We start from the raw sequence: 6,000 nt of genomic DNA, 5'->3' as shown, positions 1-6,000 counted from the left end.
TCAAGATTATCAAGGTTTGAGTTGCTCATGGGATGTATATTTGGACATGTCCTATAGTCACATGCAAATTGAGAATAGTACTCCACAACCTGGTATATTGTATTTAAACCATACTGTAAAAATTCCATTCAGGTACAGAGAGGGACAGTTTGATCTCCAAGTTACAAAACACCCTCAAGCAATTATTGCCAATGAAACATTACAGAAGTTTTTCAGCTTGTATACACTAAGGAAGATGGCAACCACTAATTTTTGGTGGGGAATAAAATATACTGTCTTTACTCCACTAAAGAACTCATGGCATATTAGGTGAAGTTTTTCTGATTATACACTTTCATTAAGATAAGAAACATAATGCAGTGTGATATAATGTTAAGAAATATACAATTTTAATTTACATGCGTTTTCCTGCAAATTTTAGATACCTAAATTTAGGTAAGATAATTAATGCTTAACTTCTCTGAAACCCTCTTTCCTCCCACACAAGATATGAAAAGTAATACCTTAGGGTTTGTAGTTAAGGTTCAAGTGGATAATAAATGTAAAGGACTTAACCAACACAAAAGGGGAGTAGTTTCCCCACAAAATCTAATGTTTACTATATCATGCTAAAGCAGCTGGATGGATTTGCATTATGTTACAGTGCATGATTGAAAATGGTCTGATTTAAAATATACTTTATGGGCACCTGCATGGATCAGTTGGTTAGGCATTCAACTCTTTTTTTTTAAAGATTTTATTTATTTATTTGACAGAGAGAGAGACAGCCAGCGAGAGAGGGAACACAAGCAGGGGAGTGGGAGAGGAAGAAGCAGGCTCCCAGTGGAGGAGCCTGATATGGGGCTTGATCCCAGAACACCGGGATCACGCCCTGAGCTGAAGGCAGATGCTTAACGACTGAGCCACCCAGGCGCCCCAAGCATTCAACTCTTGATCTCAGCTTAGTTACTGATCTCAGGGTCATGAGTTCAACTCCTGGGTTGGGCTCCACACGGGGCATGGAACTTGCTTAAAAAAATTTTTAAGTATATTTTATAGAGCATAATCAATATTAATATTAATCAATATTAATTTTGGCAGCATTTGGAGTATATATCAAAAAGGAAGTCTTCTATCTGAATGGCTGAAATCAACATGCTATATGTGGTTGGCATGACCTTGCTTTAGAAAAACATGAAATACTTTCTAAAACAATGTGGACTGTAAAATCAAGAATTGTTTCAAAATCACCAATACAAAGTCATAGGGCACATGGACTAAATTCTAGACTTCAAAAAGGTCAAGTCATATATCCCCAGATATTTAAATTTGTGATAAGCAATATTCTTTGAGATGCAATAGTGAAAGTATCCTCTTAGTATTTAAGTTATTTTTTCATAGAAGTTGAGCCTTAGAAAGCATTCTTCCTTTTGCAGAAAATAGGATATTGTACTGATTGATATGAAGGTAGCTTGACAGAAATAACCCACCTCTAAGGCGATAATCTCAATGTGAGAGGAGAATTTAAAATAACACTGGGCATATTGAGCTTTAGGAGTAATAAACATCATCATGTTAATGTCATCAAATTAATGAAAATGTGGCTAACTCCCTGTGGATTTGAGTGGTTTCAAATGGGCAAAAATTCTTTTTTTTTTTAATATCTGTGATCCAAGCCAATTTTTTTCCCCACTCATGAACTAACCTCATTGAAACACACTTGTAGCAGAGACTCTTTTATGTGAAATGTACCGAATTCTAGGCCAATGAAAGGCCTGCAAATTATATGTCTGCTCTTTCTTGAATCAAATCTCAACTAAGATTCATTCATTCAAATCTCATTTCTGGGACATATGTGATTATTTTAAATATCTTCTAAGGATTGTAGTATTTCACTATTTGATTTGCTATATACTCAAACCTCTTTATAAAGGAGTTTTCTGTGATTTCGTTAAGAATTTTGAAGGAAACCGTAACCAGTGAGAGTAAATCAGAGACAAATTCAAGAAACCATATGAAAGAAGAATTTGTTTCTACTCTGTTTTGGAAAGAACTGAAAATAAGTGAAAAGTAATTTGATATAAAATTTATGAGATGTTTTATGATAGATTCTCTCTTGAGACATGGCAGATCTTTGAATATAACTGTGGTTCTATGGACATACAGGTGTGCCAGCAGTCTTAAAGTCTAAGACCGTCATGTGATTGAAGCCATGATGACAGGGATAAGTGTGCAGACCAGAGAGGTAGATTACTAATTTTTAAAAAATTATGGGCACTTTTTGTGTTTCTGAATAACACATAAGCAATTGACTTTGGTTGTTTGTCTTTTTTTGTTTAATGTAGCCAATTTGATGCATTTTTGGCAACTCTGATACATTTCCAATGATACAATCACCCACCTGCTCACTCACACATAGGAGATGGGCCTGGAGGATGTAGGCAGTATGTTTTTCCTGGTTGTCTTTGAGACATTGATTTGCCTTTACACAAAGAAGTATAAAAGAAAATTAAGACAGGAAACTAGGTCTCCAAAATCTCAACCTCCTACCCTTTCCTTTAACCGGGGTCTTCTGAAAATACAGTGTAAGTCAAAAACTTCTAAAAAATAGCCTAATTTATTTTAAAAAATTAGACATGTCCATTGATCTAGTCATTTTTTTAATCCTAAATCATTATAGTAAAGCGTCATATGTGCATCTTATGACCATCCTGAGATTCCATGGCAAATTTCTTCTTTTTACATATTCCTCATTATCTCAGTTATTATATCAGAATTGTGAAATTTTCACCTATTCATTTAGAAAAATAGCATCTCAAGTGGCATTTTGTTCAGGGAATCTAACCGTAAGCATGGTTCCCTGTCTTATGCTGCGCATCCTTTTTTAATGTCTTTCGTGTTCCATTTAGTTGTTGCAGAGGTACTTGCCCTTTAGGACACAATTATCAACTGTTGCTAATAACAGGAAACTGCACTCTTAATTAGTGGTACCCCTTAGGACCAGATGTAACAGTGTGATATGTAAAAATGATTATTTTTCACCATCCTTTATAGATATATATGTTGCTTTAAGAAACAGTGAAGGGGCACCTGGGTGGTTCGGTTGGTTAAGCATCTGCCTTTGGCTCAGGTGGTGATCCCAGGGTCCTGGGATCGAGACCTGTTTGGGGCTCCCTGCTTAGCAAGGGAGACTTCTTCTCCCTCTCCCTCTGCCTCTCTCCCCTGCTTGTGCTCTCACTCTCTTTGTCTCCCAAATAAATAAAATAAAATACAATACAATGAAAATTGGGATATATGATATGAAAATGGTAAGTCATGCATAAAATTAAAATATTTTAAATGTCTCTGTGATGATAATTTAAGTTCCATCTCCTAGAAGCAGGCTCAGGTGGAGATTTTTGTTCAAGTGATATGTTGATTGCTATTTTCCAGAGGAGGGGAGTGAGGGAAACTGGATAAGGCAGGAGGCCAAAAGGGAGCAAGGTGATCTCAACAGCACAGAGAGCACCACAGATTTAGCCCTATTTTGTGACAAAGAACTGGCCTTTTGTACAACCCCCAGGTGGCTGAGGGTGGAGGTGGAGGAGTCAGTGTGTCCAGCCAGGCAAGGTAGCTATCATTTGGTCATGGGCAATTCACCAGAAAAGAGGACAAGTGTGAGTTGTTAATGGGTAGATATAAAGAGCAGAAAAGGGGAATTAGGTGAACACATAATTCTGTTCCAGTGTTCTAATATGAATGGGAATTTTATTTCAGCTTCTAAGTATTGCCATCTCAGCAGAATGAAAATTTCTCCAAACTAAAATAGTTATTTAAAAAATACTCTGTGAAAACTACACAGATTCAAAAAATTTGTTTAATTTGCCTTCACCCACAGTAAAACAGTAGTTATATTAAAATCTTGGATGAAATGATTTTACTCAAATCATTGGATGAAATTTTAGGAAATATATGTAATATATTTGTGAATTTTAGGAAATATATGTAATATATTTTTTAGGAAGTTTTTTTAGGAATATAAATTTTTTAGGAATACAAATTTTAGGAAATACATGTAATACTTTGTGAATTATGTGTCTCCGTTTTATTGCATGAAATACCACCAACTTACCAACATAACGATGAGATAGACATAGTAATAAATGAGTTCATTGCCTTGGTTAATTGGTGAATTTCTTCTTCCTTTTGTTTTGTTTTGTTTTGTTATGAAGCTATTATTAGTGTAGAAGAATTGATTGTATTTTATTTAACAGTTTATCTTAATTTAATAAATGTAAAATATTTAAATGTAGGTATGTGTCTTCTTGACCTGGGCTCCTCAATGATCAAGGTCTAGGCTTGGCCAAAAAGAACCACTTTTAAAGCTTTTTGGTTTGGGATCATCTGGAAGGCATTTTGCACTTTTGCACCAGCTAATATATATATATATATATATATATATATATATATATATATATATATATATAATTATTATTATTATTATATAATAAAAATATATTTGCACTTTTGCACCAGCTAAATATATATATATGCCACTTTTTAATTAATCAGTTTTAAGAAGAACATATTCTAGTTCCACATTTAAAAATATGGTACTTAACCCTCATATGGCATCCAAAATTTTCCTCCTCTATTACTTTTCTACGTTTTTAAAAATTAGATGTTTATTTTTGTTTTTATTTGCTTTTTTCATTTCTGTAAGTGTATTTGAATTTCTATTTCTTTAGATATCACATATAGATCATACCTTTTTTTCTTCTTGAAAGGCTAAGAAACTTACGCTCCTTTACCAGACCCCACCTTATCTCTCCTTCTACTTAAATAGTACTTGTTATATTGTTACATTTATAATGTCAAGGTATGGAATATTTACTTTAGGTTTATTTATTTATTTTTATTTATTTATTATTTAAATTCAATTTAGTTAACATATAGTGCATTATAAGTTTCAGGAGTAGAATTTAGTGATTCATCAGTTGCATATAACTCCCAGTGTTCATTACATCAAGTGCCCTCCTTAATGCCCATCACCCAATTATCCCATTCCCCGTCAACTTCTCCTCCCACAATCCTGTTTGCTCTCTATAGTTAAGAGTCTCTAATGATTTGTGTCTCTATATGTTTTTATCTTATTTTTCCTGCCCTTCCCCTATGTTCATCTGTTTTGTTTCTTAAATTCTACATATGAGTGAAATCATATGATATTTGTCTTTTTCTGACTGACTTATTTCACTTAGCATAATACCCTCTTGTTCCATCCACGTTGTTGAAATGGCAAGATTTCATTCTTTTTGATGCCTGAGTAATATTCCATCATCTATATCTCACATCTTCATTATCCATTCCTCTGTTGGTGGACATCTGGGCTCTTTCCATATTTTGGCTATTGTGGACATTGTTGCTATAAACATTGGGGTGCATGTGACCCTTCGAATCATTACATTTGTATCCTTTGGATAAATACCTAGTAGTGCAATTGCTGGGTCATACGGTAGTTCTATTTCTTAATTTTTTGAGGAACCTCCATACTGTTTTCCAGATTAGCTGCACCAGTTTGCATTCCCACCAACAGTTACTTTAGGTTTATAAATGTAATTGAGCCATCTGCTGTTGGTACTTAAAGTGACTCAAATATATAACAAAAAAATTGCTTATAAGATGGTCATTATGTTAATGTAATTGTTGAGTGTTAAACTCTAACTTTGGGTCATGCATAATCTTCCTGGGTTGTTATAGAAGAAGGGAAATCATTTTAACAGCCTAGAGCACTTCCAGAGTGACCAATTTACCCAAAGTACCAGGAGAGTGACTTTTCATTTCACTTTTTACCCAATGGTAATTTCTTCATGGAAGAAATTTAATCAAAATGAAGCAAATCAGGGGGCACCTGGGTGGCTCAGTCAGTTAGGCATCTGCCTTCAGTTCAGGTCATAATCTCAAGATCCTGGGATTGAGCCTTGCTTTGGGCTCCCTGTTCAGTGGGGAGTCTGCTTTTCCCTCTCCCTCTGTTCCTCCCCCTGT

The sequence above is a fragment of the Ursus arctos genome, unplaced genomic scaffold (genome assembly GCF_023065955.2).
Source record: "Ursus arctos isolate Adak ecotype North America unplaced genomic scaffold, UrsArc2.0 scaffold_18, whole genome shotgun sequence".
Taxonomy (NCBI): Eukaryota; Metazoa; Chordata; class Mammalia; order Carnivora; family Ursidae; genus Ursus; species Ursus arctos.
This window is presented reverse-complemented; position numbering follows the sequence as displayed.